The sequence below is a fragment of the Myiozetetes cayanensis genome, unplaced genomic scaffold (assembly GCF_022539395.1).
Source record: "Myiozetetes cayanensis isolate MyiCay16 unplaced genomic scaffold, myiCay2020 scf5-8, whole genome shotgun sequence".
NCBI lineage: Eukaryota > Metazoa > Chordata > Aves > Passeriformes > Tyrannidae > Myiozetetes > Myiozetetes cayanensis.
The window spans coordinates 22,172,251-22,187,772 of record NW_026087742.1 but is presented as its reverse complement, the minus strand read 5'-3'; the positions used below and the strand labels follow the sequence as shown (position 1 = coordinate 22,187,772).

At 39.7% G+C, this 15,522-nt stretch overlaps 1 protein-coding gene across 17 annotated transcripts in view; it reads left to right on the top strand.

Moving 5' to 3' along the window:
* ZBTB20 (zinc finger and BTB domain containing 20) overlaps positions 1-15,522 on the top strand; it is a 476,987-nt gene that overhangs the window by 26,907 nt on the left and 434,558 nt on the right. For 10 of the 17 annotated variants that reach the window (XM_050333924.1, XM_050333937.1, XM_050333919.1 and 7 more), the window contains exon 1: positions 1,571-1,840. The exons of 6 other annotated variants lie outside the window; for them this stretch is intronic. The gene's annotated coding sequence lies outside the window, so the exon portion shown is untranslated. Of the gene's footprint in view, positions 1-1,570; positions 1,841-15,522 lie in introns of those variants that run through there. One more of the 17 variants, XM_050333930.1, reaches the window with a different exon arrangement.

The following is a 15,522-nucleotide window of genomic DNA, read 5'->3' as shown; positions in this document are numbered from 1 at the left end:
AGCCTGAGGGTACAAATCCATGAATCTAGGGAGTTTACCTGTCTCTGTTAGTCAGCAGGCTATCCCTTTTCCATCACTACAATTTAGGCATACATTGCCTAATAATAAATGTGATAATAAAAATGTATTTTGGGAAGCAGGATGTTGTTGTAATAGAGCTTTAGATCAAAAGTGAGATTCATTTTACTTAATTTAGCCAACTACCAGCTATCTGCCTAGCCTAATCTAGTTGTGTAGCCTCTCAGTGGGGAGAGAGGGAAAAAAGCTGGGATGAATTGCTTTTGGGAGGTGACTGTCTCTCCACTGACAATAGAGGGAGCCTACACAACTGGCTTAGACAGGACACTTAACTTTTAGGTGGGTATGAGTTACTCCAGGCAAATTCTGTTTTGCTCCAGTAGATTTGAGTCCTCATCTGTTTTTCCACTGATTTACAGCATAACCTTGGGAATACACTTAATCTCTTTTTTTTTTCTCTTGGACTCAGTTTCTCCATCTAAGAAATACCCCGTGGCTAAAGTTCTTGCAGAACCCTTGCCAAGGATGAAATGTTGGTGCAAAATGTTGTTTTCCTTCTCTTGCTACTTTCATGTGCCTGTAGTTGTCATTAAAATCAACAGAATTTTTGTGACAGCATAGGTTTACGTGTGATAAGAGGCAGGGCTGAGTGAAAATTATTTTAGAAGCAGTCTATATCTTCAGATGTGACAGAATATTGTAAAAATAAAAATCTAGTAACTGGTTGCATGTACTGATTTTCCCATCTTTGCTTCCCCTTCGCACCTTCCCTCTACCCGCCCGTCCCCCATTTCCCTCCCCCCGCAAAAATATATAGGGAGTGGGGAGAACGTTCTTCAAATTAGACCTGTATTTTAAATAACCTTGGCCTGTTTGCAACCGGGAAAATGTTTTTTTTTTTCTTACTTGAGAGATTTATTTCTGTCCTTGTAACACCATGTACTATATGCATTGCACCTGTTCAGACATAAGCACAGCACATTATTATAGCTGTAGGGGTAGAAGCTTCCCAATATATGTTTTTGAAAGGAGGGAATGCTGGGGAGAATAGCCCTCTCTTTTCAATTGTTTACTGAGCAGTCTCTTAGGAAGACTTCTTCCTCATCAAGATCAATTTTCCCTGCTCCCCTATTGTCTGGGGAAACCTATCTTCAGGAGCGTCTTTCTTGAAAGATCTCATGACTTTAAAATCATCAGTGGGCTTTGTGTAGTCTGCCTGTCAAAAGAGATATGTTTACACCTTCCCTGCATGTGTTAGAGCTATAAGGTTACGGAGCAGAATGGCTGAGACGTTTCGGCGCTCCATGCTAATATGCACAAAAAATGTATTTATGATAATCATATGGACTGTCTGAAACAATGCGTTCCAACATCCTGTAACATAAATAAGAAAGGTGGAGCCAGCCGGCACCAAACTGTTTATTTGCCAGCAATCCTGCTCAGCCCCGTATACCTTTTCTACGCTGCCTCAGCCTGGCAGTATTGAACCTGTTGCTGCATTAGCCGAGTTGTATTTTGCGAGATAGGGGAAGGAGGGTTGTCTGCTGTCTGGTAGGAGGGCTTTGTCTGTGTGCGCCTTTCTCTCTCTCCCTCTCTCGCTCTCCCTGTCTCTCGCACTCTCGCTCGCTCTCGCTCGCTCTCTCTCGCTCGCTCTCCCTTTCCCGTCTCTGTGGTTTGTAAGGTAGGTTGCAGTGTGTGTATATACACAACATCAAGAGCAGGAAAATGGACTCATTAGGGAGGCAGGCAGTCATTACCACTCACACTGTACTTCCAGGGAGACAGCGACTATGAGGAGACAAACTGAGGACTGGGGAACAAGGTAGGCCAGTCAACTTTTATAAAAAATGAAAGAATAAAGCCTATACTCTCCTTAAACCACCAGCACTTCTTTATTTCCCCCCCCCCCACCCCCCCTCGATTTTTAATTTAGAGATGTAAGTTTGCCAGACCTATTTGGTAGCTTAAAATTCGGAACATCTATAGAAGGCCTTACCCTCTACAAATGTTTCCCCCCTCCCCCCCCACTTATTTAAGGGTGTGCCCCCTTATGATTCACTTTAATTACTTTTTTTTTAATCACGAAGGAAACAAATACGTTTGTTTTCCAACACTAGTTCCAAGTAAATCAATTTCTTTCACTCTTTTAAAACAGCCCTCTCCGTATGTTTGTGGGTCTCTCTGCTTTTTCTTTTCTGTTTATGCAGTTCCATCTGTCCGTCCATATATCATGTTCTCCTTATTTACTGCTAAATGGGGTTTTATTAGTATTTGCCAATGACTTTTAACTGTAATGCCGGTGACCAGGGTTAACGGTGACTCTCGTTCTTTGTTTTCTATATATATGCACACTGTAAGTTTAAAGTCCATGCTTGGCATACTGTAAATAAAAGCAAAACAAAAAAGAGAAAGCAGGTTCCACTCCTCCTGACAGGATTTTTATTCAGAGATTTTGCTGTTTATCTGTTTTGGTGTGGGGGCGGAGGGGGTTAATTTTGGTTATTGTACATGTACTTTTTCCTCCTGGATATTTTTAACATCTATTTTTCATTATTAGTGTTTTTCCAGTTTCCTTTACTAGGAAGAAAGGAGACGTATATTCTAACTTTTATGTTGCTGATCTAATGTAACATTATGGAGGCATCACTGGGTTAATAAGAATTCAAACTTTCTAAGAGGGAGTTTGTATCCTTGGCTGGCCCCCCACCCTCCCACTTTATGCATGGTTATGCTTGTGTTTCCGTGTGTACTGACGGGGGGGAAGGGAATAGATATTTTTTACAGTGGTGGCAAATTATGAAATCTATCGAGCCATTTTGTCCAGAAATAGTAACTATTTATTTACCATTTTTCATTCCACAAATATGCTGCTTATTTGTAATTTCAAACGTTGAAGCTTTTCTCTGAATTAATTTTTTTCCTTCTTTTTTTTCTTCTTTTTCTTTCTGGGGAGGGATTTGTGATGCATTTCATAGCCCATTTAGCATTGTCGAGTTTTTGGAGCCCAGATTTATCATGGGTTCTAAAGACTGCTTAAACTGATCCATTTGCAATGGTCTTTTTATCTGAGCTCTTGTCATTTCTGTTGGAGAGTAAAACTGCTACTCTGCTGGTAACAAAAAAAAAAAAAAGAAAGAAGGGATAGTGGAAGTGAGTTACATAAAATGTTCTGGAGAATCGTAAGTAATTATATAAAATGGACGCTGATCGGTGGAGATCTCTCAACAGTAACAATCACCTTTTTTAATAGAAAATTATTTATTTAATAGCAAGAGGCGGACTTCTTAAAAACATGCATTAGGCCTTCCTTTTAGCACAAAGAAGACTATAATGCAATATTCCTAACCCACCTGAGACTGCCTAGGAGATTCTCCAAAACCTTCAAATCCTTTGAAATGTTTCTTAAAAATCCATTATTTCGCAGTCAGAAAGAACTTTTGCTGCCAACAGGTTTTTTTGCTGTTGTTTGGGGTTTTTTTTAGCTGTCCTTTAACTTAGCAGTCCCCAGTTTCAACAGAAGTGCCTCCTCGCTGAACAAACTAAGTTAATTGAAATCCAAAGCAGCAGATCTATTCACTGGCACTGCAACTACAGAAACTACTTGCTCCATTTTATTAGCAGTTTTATTTCCAGAACGTAAGCGAAACTTTTCAAGGTTTTATATATCAGTGTGCCAAGAATTGGTGGCTCATCTCTTAGCTGGGGAATGGCATTCATTGTTTACTATTTTTTTTCCTCCTTCTTTTTATTCCAGCTTCTAAATTAATATTTTGTTGATAGGCTTTAAATATGTTTATTGCTTTGAGTGACCTGTTAACTGCAGCAAGGTATTTCCTCCCCTCCTAAAGTTTGAACCTTAAGCTTTGAAACTCACATTGGTCATAGAGGGGATGCTGAAGTTATGCCAAAAATGTAGGGGTCTTAAAGGTGGAGTTGCTGATCCCTCTAGATGGTGGTCAGCCTCCAGTGAGGCAGCAGGAGTGTTAGCAGCCATCCTCCTCATGGGATGAGTGGTGGGTTTTCAGGCACCTGTCATTTTCTTCTGAACCAGTGCAGGTGTACGTTCCTCAGCAGCCCAGGGTTTTTTTGTAGGAAAGCACATGGACCTGTCCTGAGGATTCTTGCACGTACACGTAGCAGAAGCCCAGACCCATCTTAACATTTTTGAAAAACTTGAAAACTCACTACAAGAAATCTCTTGATTTTGTAAAAACTCCAGGCAAGAAGAATTCAAGCAGAGAAAGTGAATCAGAGTGATAGAAACATTTTTCATTACCCAGTAAGATCTTTTTTTTAATATTAAAACCTTTTTCACTAGGAGGCTGTAATTTTCTTTGAACCCCAAGTATATTCTAGCCAAAAAAAAAAAAAAAATCATAGCCCTTTCAATAGCACAAAGTCCGTCTGCAATCTGGATACAGCAGCAAAGGGTAAAGTATGCCTAAGTAAACTTAAATCCGGCATATGGAATGTTCAAACCTGTTGGCCAGGGAGGTAGGATGGAGTTTGGCGTGTGCGGGGCAGTGCGGGGTACCCTGGGTTCCCCTGCTCGCAGCCCGGGCAGCCGTGCGGGGCAGAGCCCGCGGTGTTGATTGGGTCACAGTGTGCTTTATTTTAGTGTTGGAGCAGACAGTTATCTAACACACCCACATGAGGAAGTGCTCTGGAGCAGTTATTTCATGCTTTGCCATGCCCTGTAGCTAGAGTAATTTTGGGCTGACTGGCGTGTGTATATGCCTCTTTCACTCCTGTGAGACGAAAAGCAGTTGCTGTTGGGGTTTTTGTGTGTATGTTTGTGTGGTGGGTTTTTTGGTTTGTGTTTTTTTCTTTTTTTACAGGACCAAAAATGGGATATAGGACAGTTAAATCCAAATACCAAACAAATACCAAGTCAAATTATTTTTAATAGTAGAGGATTTTGCTTTTCTCTTAAAGGAGGAAAAAATATCAATCTTGTTTATTTTGATAAAGAGAGTTGTAGCAATTTCCTGCTTTGAATATATCATTATTATAAATATTACTCACAGTTTTCCTATTTTCGCATTTTCTTCATAGGCCCAGCTTATTCATAAGGGAAAACAGCTGCAGAATATTAAAAAAAATGTAATATTATTTATATAAAACTTTGATGTAAATAGGGAACAGTGTCCCCTGCTAGAGAATTCTGTGGGATGGCTTACAAATCCCATACAAGAGAGATTACAGTCTTAGATAAATTGTTATTTAAATCGTTTCAAGAAAACCCTGTTCATTTTTGCAGACCATAGGAGGTTTTAAGCAGAATAATTTGAATAGAAGTTCTGTTTAGAAATCGGTCGCATGCTGTGGCCTTATAGATTTCAGTTGGTTTCACTCCTGTCTGTTTTTATAGGACTTTTTTGCACTGCATTCTCTATGGTGAAGAGTTTCTACTGAAGGAGATTCATAAATGTTAATAGAAATTTAAAGACTAGAATTTAACTTCAAGTTACTTAGATTTTTTTTTTTAGTAAAACTTTTAGAAAATCGAAATCCTTTATAAATGTGTTGTTGTTGTTGTTTTGGTTTTTTTGTTTGTTTGGGGTTTTTTGGGGGGTTTTTTGGCCTTTTTTTGTTTTTTTAATGAAATAATGCACTGGAAATAGTTACTTTTAAAGAATAACTTGTTCCTTCCGTAGGGTCTGACATTCACAATGTGCTGCAGAGGGAAAATAAAGGCAAATCTAAGTGAAACAGACTTCACTCTTCTTGTTAGTTTGGCCCAAGAAAATTCAGAAAGTAAACGAACAGTATCAACTGTGAAAAATAACTTGGATTTTAATAATCTATTTATGCAAATAATCCAGGATTCTCTTGGTGAAGAGAATTGTTTGACCATACACCAAATTTTGAGATACTTTTGTAATATCTGTACAGCTTTAACTTGGGGATATTTTCGCAGATATTTCAGTGAGGAGTGAAAAAACGTAAAGGCTTTTGTCCAGGTGGTTTTTGCTTTGATAGTGTTACCCATATTCTTGGTTATAATTTATCATAAAAGTTAATATTTAGTTCTAACCGCACTGATCCAATTTTCCTGTAATAGGAAACTGGCACTTCACAATGATTGGTGCTTATGTCTTTTATGTTTTCTTACACTTTTGTACTTAATCCTTCAGTGCCAGTGAGTACTATGACGGCATTTTGACCGCCTGGCGCTGGCGGGAGTTCTGTTTGCAGACGAGTCTTGTAAAATGGGCACCAGAAGCACAGGGACATGTGCCACCTCTGTCTTCCATAGCTGCTGGAGCAACCAGGGCTTCCAATGCCACGGGGAAGGTTGCCACACATCCCAGAGGTTTGCAAGAAGGCAGAAGTTCAGCTTTTACCACGTGCAGTGAAGGCTCTGTGTCTTGAAGTAGTTAAAATATAGGAGTGGGAAATCAAGCTAATGGGACAAAACTGTCTTTAAAGAAAAAATAAATACTGGTTTCTCTGGCAGCTGGGTTTGGGCCTGGGTGAAGTGAGTGTGGAGAGTCCCAGCCTGTTTGCGATGGGGCAGATGTTTGCCTCGCAGAAAAGCGAGCTGCTGACTGCATTGGCACTAGGTGGCACTATGGGAGGAAAGGCCATGGACTATGCCAGAACAAAGGCTGAAATCCTTTCATGCCAAGAATGGTCTCATCCCATCAGAGAGAACTTGCCCTGCCAGCCCCGTGGAGGGCAGATTTGCAGTCTGTGCTGTACTGGTTGTTATCAGGTACCATACCTCAACATCTTCTATGGCAGACAGGTATTCCAACAGAAACCAGTCCTACCTAATTCGAACACTGTCAGCGTCTTTAGGACTTGGTTCTTCAATACCTCATGTCATAATCCTTTCCTTGTGCTTTTCTGAAGTGGGTGGACACAGATCACTAGGTAACTTTTTGCACAAGTGTAAATGACAGTACAAAGGATGAACTAAAACCCATAGAGTCTTCCAGAATGTTTGAGCTACTATCAAACCAGTGGTTATAAAAGTCTATATTTAAACCAGTTGGTAACTACAGCAGTGAAAGGAAACCTGAATAGGCAGTACTTCCAACCCTTTGCAGGACAGACATGGTGCCATTCTGTAAGATACACCTGTAGATGACCTCTTACTGTTACACTTTCCTAGTGAATTTAGCTTGGGATTGTGGTAGAGCTAAAAATGCAAGCAAGTGTAGTGTGTCATTTGCTTCTGTGGTAAATACAGCATGGGAATTACTGATTTCTTTTTCTTTTTAATTTTGTTTCTCTCAACTAAAAGAAGAGCTTTCTAATATCTTTCTTCTAAAATCATCAATAGCTGTGTTATCAATCCCTTGAGGATACAAAAGTAGGACTGGGAAAGTTGCCTTATGGACTTCAGAGTTGTCCTTTCAGCTGACTGAAAGTTAATTATTGATTTCTCTTTCCTCCCTAGAGATCCATATGCCTTTCTTTCTGACTAGAAAGTTAGTGGTCACAGTGCAGGAATTTGAGAGCAATCATCGTGTGGCAACACAAGATTTCATGGGCAGAATGTCAGGAACGGGTAAGATGGAGGTTGACATGGGGAGAGAGTGAAGAAAGACAAGTAGGTAAAAGCATATGTCCACTGTTTTTTTATGTGGGGTGGATGTGGAGCCTGTTGTTCTCCATGGCTTTGGCTCCTAAACTCCCAACAATTTGATAGCTTAGTGAGTCACAGGCATTAGTGAAAGAGGAATGTTGAGAATAAAAACAAAACAACAACAAAAAAACAACCAAAAAAAAATCTCATTGTTTAGGCACAAACACAAGAAAACCATGTTTAATTGCTGATGTGCTCCCTCTGCTGGTTCTCTAAAACTAACAAATGCTATTCCCAGGAGACCGGGCCACACCCTCTGGGACACTGCCTGACAAAAATTGTGCTTAAATAAATGGCTTTGAGCTCTCTTGCAACTAGCAGTATTAACAGCAAAAGAAGTCTTCTGATGAAGTGTGTTAAAGATTTGTATACCAGGCATGACTGCTGTGAGGTCCTGAAATGTTCAATCCTGTAATTCAGCCTTTTTTGTTTCCAGTCATACTTGATAAGCGTTCCTTTTTCTATCATTTCCCAAAGTTTGTATTTTCCGTTTTGCTTTGGCTGCTGCTAGGATTTTTCCCATCTTAAGGAGTTTTATCTGATATCCTCATTGATACTTTTAGTTTCAATTTTAGTACATGTAGTATCTGAAGAAGCCCTAATGTAGCTTAGGGTTTGGCAGCTTCCAATTCTTTCTGTCACTGTCAGTTAAATCTGCTTGTCAGCTTTATACTGTTGTGCCCACTTCATCCTGTCCTTTGGCTTGAATACCGGCTGTTTTTTCAGGATACTCTTGAACATCCTTCCTCGTTGTGATGAATCTGTATTTCTTTTCCAAACATAGACTGAATTGTTTAATATGTTCCCTACACAGCATATTTCCCCAGTAGATAAGTTAATAAAATCCAGCATTATGCACTTTCATACTATGAAAAAAGGTTTAAGTCCTGGATAAGATATTGGAGAGAAAAAAACTGAAGAAAGCTGTATTAATTTCCATAGAATATTTTAAATGTATGGAAGATTTCTGACATAGTAATAATATAACAAAAGATTGTCCTGTGTTTCCTGTATTTTCCACCTATGTGGAATGTCTTCAAGAGCCCCATCTTCCAGCCGTTGACACATCAGTGGGAATCAGCTGTGCAGGCTGTTGCAGGACTGGGCTCAAATTTTCCATGTAGAGTAGTGAAAAGTTTCCTTTCTGCAAGTCTCATGTTTCCCATCTAGGTGACTGCTTATTAAATCTTTATCCAGTAGGGACGATAAACTAAACAGCCTGGTGGGTAGCTAATTGTCTGGAGTGACTCAAGCCACGTATAAATCTCATTTGCACTCAGTACGTTGACTCTCTCTGGCCTCATTGCTCTTTCTAGTATTCATTCATTTTGAGACGGCTGGAATATAATGCAAAGAAAATAATCCCTGGCTCTTCTTTCTCAAAGTCGTGGAGGATACTTGTAGACTGATGCTCCATTATCTCCCTTTCATAGGCCCTGCAGTTTAGGAGCCCATCCTCCTGAAACAGTGTGTGATACTGGCCCCTGTGTGGGCAGTCACAGCAGAGATAGCCTTGAGACCTCATCACCCTCCTCTCACCAGGTCCCTGGATGTGAGGAAATGTAGCAGTGGCTGGCATCTCTGTGATAGCTTGCCATCCTGCTGTACCTGCTTTGGGGATAAATAGAGAATACAGTGCCTGGGGCTCCCAATCTGGCACCTTTACTGGTGCTAAACTAATACAAGTGATTAGAAGCGACATGAGTTCCCAGTGAAGGCCCAGGCTGTCCTGGCTCGTGGGTGAACTGTTTGAAGTCCAAGCCGTGTTTTGTAATTTCCAGCATTTCATAAAAATGCTGCTTTTATTTTCCTAACCAAATGACGGCCAAGTTTTGAAACCTTCAAAGCTTGCTCCAATTGGAGACAAAAAGTGTTTTTAAGATGGCGACATTTTCCTAAATGAGCTGGTTCCTTCTGAGCTATACCAACTTCAAATAATTTATCCAGTCAGTCAGGCTTGTCCTGAAAGATTTCACTGCTGTGAAAGCAGCTGCTCCTGAACGAGCTTAAAAGCCAGTTGTGCTTTTACTGTACAGTCGGCATTGCAGAACTTTGTGCTGGACAAGAGAAAGCTCAGTTATTTTTCCCTAATGCTGGACATTTCTGGATCTGGAATTAACTTGCTTTTTCTTCCAATCTCCGAGTCCCATTTTACATGGGACTGGATCCTATTCCATCTGTAGACAATTCTTTTTTCAACCTGTGTACAGGGATCTTAAATATTTTTGTCAGCACAAAGTCATGGTGCAGTATTAGAGGCTGGAATCACATTGCAGTGCAGTCTCTACTGTATCCAAGGTATTGGTAAGGATAACCAGGGGAAGCAGGATTCACAGTTTGTTTCTAGTTTTATGTATTAACTTTCAACAAGTCACTTTATTTCTCAGTGTCTTAGTTACTTGCCTTTGGGACAGGGATAATGATGTTTATCGGTTTCTGAGAGCAGTTAGGAGGCATTAGTTATAGCTATACTAGTGACTTTTGTCCTTCCCTCTTGGGTTTATGCCTTGTTATCACCCTGAAGTGCACTGCAACCTTTTCCTTTAATCTACTGGCTTTGTTTTAGTCTCCCCACAAAGTTTTTGAATACTTGTGGTATTTCTCTGGCATGTCAGACTGGAACTGACACCTGAAGTCGTGGGGTTTGGGATTTTGTTTTGCTCTGTTCAGTTTTGTTTTTGAAAGAGTTTTTAACCACACGGAAATTAAGAGCTAGCATTTTCTTAGGTAGTTTGGATGACAATAATTGTTCTGCCCTGATCACGCAGGCTGTATTATGTTTGATCTCAGGTGAATTTTGCATATGTTTTAAGCCACGTACTTTCACTGCATTTAGCCCTATGCTGTCTTGACCAGACTGCTATTAATAACTGCCCTAGCTGAGTTAAAGCTGTCTCTATGGTGGGGTAAGAGCCCTCTTGTCTAAGTCATATCCATATCCAGCCCTATGATAATTTATTTTGCTCCCAAAATTAATTTAATTTTCATTCCACATCTTTTGCAGGTGAAAAAGTTGAAAACAAAAAGTAAGTGAGCTAAAATGCGCTTTTCTGGAGTTTCCTGGTTAAGTCTGGTTGTGCAGTAACACAGTTTAGTAGACTGTAGGCTGTTCTAAAGAGTTATTAAAATCTGGAGTAATGTTACCATGGAACATTGGCTTCAGTGTGGTAGAAGGATACAAATGGAGCATTTAGGAGGGAGGTTTGTGAAGAATGTGAGCAGCTAGAAGAAATAAAAGCTGAGACGCAGGCAGGGGGCAGAGCTGTTCAAAGAAAATGAGGACAAAAAGTCTGAACTTCATGCAAAAAGAGGGGCTAACTTGGTACCACTGGCAAGAGAGAGAGAAAATTTTAGCAGCAGGATTCTGTGTGAGTAGGACGAGAGTGGGGTGGGACGAGGCCACAGCCCTTTCCTTTTTCCTCATGAGCAGTGAGCTGGAATAATCATCATACAATAATCATCTTCTGAGGACTGTGCTCTTGGGATAAGAAGTTCCACGTGAAATTTCTGAATGTCTGTGTTTCTGCTAAAATGTTTATGGTTTACAGTTTGCCCTACGTTACATTTCTATAAAAGTGAACCGATTCCATGAAGTTTAGAAAAAATAACATTGAAGCAGGAGTTGAATTTAGCTTTGTATTTCTAGCCTACTGGTGCAGCTGGCATACGTCTGAAGCAGTAAAGATGATGCATTGTACTCCACAAGTGATTTGTGACCAGGCGACAGTTTTCTTTAGGACAGTGCTGCTGAATTTGACCTCATTTTTGCTGTATTAGACACTGTCTCCCCTGTGGCAGCATATATAGGTGTATTAATAAGATTCTTACGAGATCTCTCCTTGAAATCTCAGCTTATGGAATTGATGAAAAAGCTTGCTTTTACAAGGTGTTGTTGATAATTCTCATAATGCCCAGGCAAAGCCTGCAAAGAATTTAACGTACAAAAAGATGCCTTTTTTTTTTTCCTCATCTGCAAAGGTTTAATCCTGAGACCTTGAGTGATTTCTGTTTTTTTTTAAGTTGTTGTTGTTTTGTTTTGCTTTGTTCTCATTAACCAAAAAAGAGAGGCGCCAGTTCTGTCTAAGTCTTTCCCAGGCTTTTCTAGATAAAGGACTGACACATACACTTCAAAACAGAGAACAGTTATCAGCAAGAGGAGGGAATGCTCACAAAAGGTTCCAGGACAGTTTAGCCATAGATAGCTGCTGATATGAATAAATAGCACTTCGCATTTCTGAAGAAACTTACTCAAATATCTTACAGTGTTTAATGAAAGTAGTTAATTTAGTTTTGCTTAATTCCAGTAGCTGAATCAACATTATTATTTACAATTTTTAATCAGAAACAATTGAGGCACAGAGAGAAAAAGGAAGTGAGGCCTTTCTTTCTTCCTTCCTCAATGTATTGTACATGCAAATGGGAGCTGGAAAAGTAAAGACCATGTTCCATGGACAAAGGAAGCTCAGACGATTCTTGGCTATATTAAAGGCTGTTAGGTTTTGGTGTTTGTTTTTTTTTTTTAACACCATTATGATATTGTAACACATATGCAACTTCTTTGCCATTAAAGTCTTACTTCTACTTTCCAAATGAGATATAAAACCCTACAGTAACTAGAAAATTATGCCAAATACATTTAACATACCAACACATCAACAAAGTCTTTAATAGCAGAATTTTTCAAGAAAACAAAATCCTTTTTTTTTTTTTTTGCTTTGTTCTGTTTTGGTTTTTTGTTTGTTTGTTTTGTTTTGTTTTTTTAAATTATTACTATTTATAATTAATCAACTCAGTTAATGTAACTCCAGGTTTTTTGTTTTTCCCCAGTTGGATTTCTCCTAGCTGGATATATCCTGTTGAGCTCCAGTGTTAGTTTTGTCCAAGAAGCAGATGTTTGAAAACTGGACCAGTCTGTCCACTCTTTTTGTACAGTAATAATCATAGGGGAAAGTTATACCTGGCTGAAATACATAACAGTGTTGCTTGATTAATTAAATAGTCATCAAGACAAGACTGGAGCTTCCTATCATGTAAAAAGACAAACATACCTTCAAATAATTACATTGTTCTGACCTCCTTGTATGTATGTCTGCTGTATGTGCAGTGGCTATTAACCTCTAAGAACTGCAATGTGTAAAGAAGAGCGTAGCCCCTGCGGGTTCTTTGGACACAGGAATTTAAAGAGGATTGTTAGTTCTCTTTTAAAACTTGTCAGTGGAAGAAAAGCCTATGCAAGTAATGATAGGAGCCTGCAAGTGTTGGATCTGGGCAGAACACAGGTGTATTGCTGTGAACAGCAGGAGGAACTCAGTTGATTGTACATTCAACCAGAAAATTGTACAATGAGTAGCTGCATTTAGCTTGAGAATGACGTTCTCAAGATCTGGAGATCTCAATTCTTGAAAACTTGCAAACAAGTTTTGGGTTTGTACTGCTTTCACTTCCCAAGAGCCAGTTTTAATGTCTGTTGATGCTTAGAAGACCAGATTGGAAGGACAGCAACAGAAAGTTTTATTAGCCAGCACAATTAATACTTTCTTCTTTGAGAGCCAAATTCATCTAGTGTAGTATGTTTACAAAAGAAAAGGCTGGAATGCACAATAAGGTTTTCCTTTATCAGAGACATATGGACTCACCATCACTGGATATATTTGTGAGACACTGTAACGAACACTCCTCAGGCATGTCTCACATTTCAGGGGTTGAAGGGCAAACCAGATGAATGTCCCTTCTAAAAACTTGAGGAACCAGCTTTTTCATATGCAATTTCCAATTTCAGTAATCCCCAAGAAGCTTATAAAAGCCAGGATGGAGTCAGTAAAACCTCATCTTATTAACCTCCAAAAGGACACAAAGGGGTTTGGACCTCAAGGCTGGTCTGGATGCCAAGTGCACCTCCTAAATACTCTCATACTGTCTCAGAGTGCTGTAATTTTTGGCAGACACAATACAGTAAGGTTCACAAAGCAGATGAATACAGTAGATGGAGACAGGTTTGCTGGGGTAATTCTCACCTGCAAAAGGCAGGTCAGGCTCCTTTGTACAGGAAGGGCAGTAAATGTCTTTCCCTCCTCTACACCCCCTGAGAAGGGTTTTTTCCCCTGTCCCCCCTTCACATATACATCACCAGTTTTGCAGATTGAATGGTCTGTGACATTCATTTGTCTGTGCTGATAAACATATGTCCTTTGAGAGAGACTCAAGCCTTTGTCTCTGAGTGCTCTTACTGTTTAGGACCCTTGTGTCCATTTTACATGCAAAATTCAGACACAGGAAAGTTCTGCAGAGGTTCCATGTTGCATAGTTGCCTCTACATGCTCTTGTGGTCGTAAAACCCGGCAACTTCCTTCTGTCATTAAGCATCTTCACTGTTATGCATTTACTTAAATAAACCAGTTTCTGCATTTATTTTTTTAACTTACTGAGGTACAACTTTGGCTATATTTAATTAGGATGCATGTAGTCTTCAAAACTTAAAAGCAGTGCTTGATAGGACACACCATTCTTCTTTCTGGGTGCCATGAACCATTATGTATCTATATGGGTTTTAGGGAAAGATGGATTAAAGAGTCAACAACTATGTAGGCATTAAGTCAGCAAATCTATTGGATACTTATTTCTTAACCATGTTATTGAACTCATGTCTTTGTGAGGCCTTTCTTTGTTTTTTGATGGGTATCACTGATGTGTTTAGGGGGAAGTTCTCCATGGGTGTCCTGTTTTCCTAAGTTTCAAATGTGCCTCGAGATCAGTGATGTGGGAGCACAGCAGAGAGTTTGGAATCTGGAAGAATGACAGGCCATGGATTTCTCAAAGCTTTCTGGGAAGCCTGAGCAAATGAACTGAACTTCTGGGTCAACCACTGTTAACCAGAATTGGTGAGGCTCCATGCCTTGTCAGAGAGAATCTTGCTTCCTCTCAGAGCACTTCTTTGGTGAAAGGCCAGGAAGGAAGTAATTCTGCATGATTCTAGAGAGACTTTAATGGTCTACACTCTGTTTTTTAGGAAATATGCAAGGAAAAGCCTACTTTGTCATATGCATAAAACTGTAAAGCTTCAAATCTTTATTGCTCTTTGCTTATTCTGTAAAGCTTTTACTTTTCTGTATCTTTACTCTCAAAGCCTGTATATTTAACCTTAACTAAAGAAGCACAGTAAGCTGAGCAAATGGAGTGGTGTTCAATTTGCTTACTTATTTTCTGCCTCAGCAGGTCATGCACCTCTTCTTGTGGCAGAAGGGGCCATATGCCATGGTTCCTGCGCTGCAGTGAAACCAGATCTGTTCTGTGTGCACAGTAAAACTGAGCTGGGCAGAATTCGGTGAAGGTGCACCAAGCTTACTCCTTGTGTGCGATGTAACTAATAATGTCCATGCTCAGGAGCTCCAAAGCTTCCTGGAATCACTGGATTTACTAAAAATGCACCATAACTGATTTGTATGTTTGAAATACAACCAATATGCCCCAAAGTTACTTGACTGAATTCATGGTAGTTTTCTCAGCAGCTGTGATGGGTTTGTATGGGAGTGGGTCCTTCTGGGTAAGCAGCATTAGGAGAAGGTCATGAGTCAGATAAATAGAAATCAAGGGTACAATGTTCTGAGTACAATCTTCAGACATGGAATTTATTCTTTTTAAAATTCAGATACTATTTATAACAACCTTAGATAGGGCATATGGAAGAAGAGAAAAGTGACAAATGTAAATAAGAGGACGTTTGGGGTCTGCTGTAGACCTTCTTACTGATCTGGGTACTTCACCTCTCTGCTCTTCTGTTCCCTAGAAGTAAAATGGAGTGATGGGAGAAACTTCTGCATGACTTGAAGCTTCATGAACATTTTGTGAAGAGCTCTAATATCTTTAGGTAAAAAGGCTGGGGATTACCCAGTGATTATTGCCACATTTAC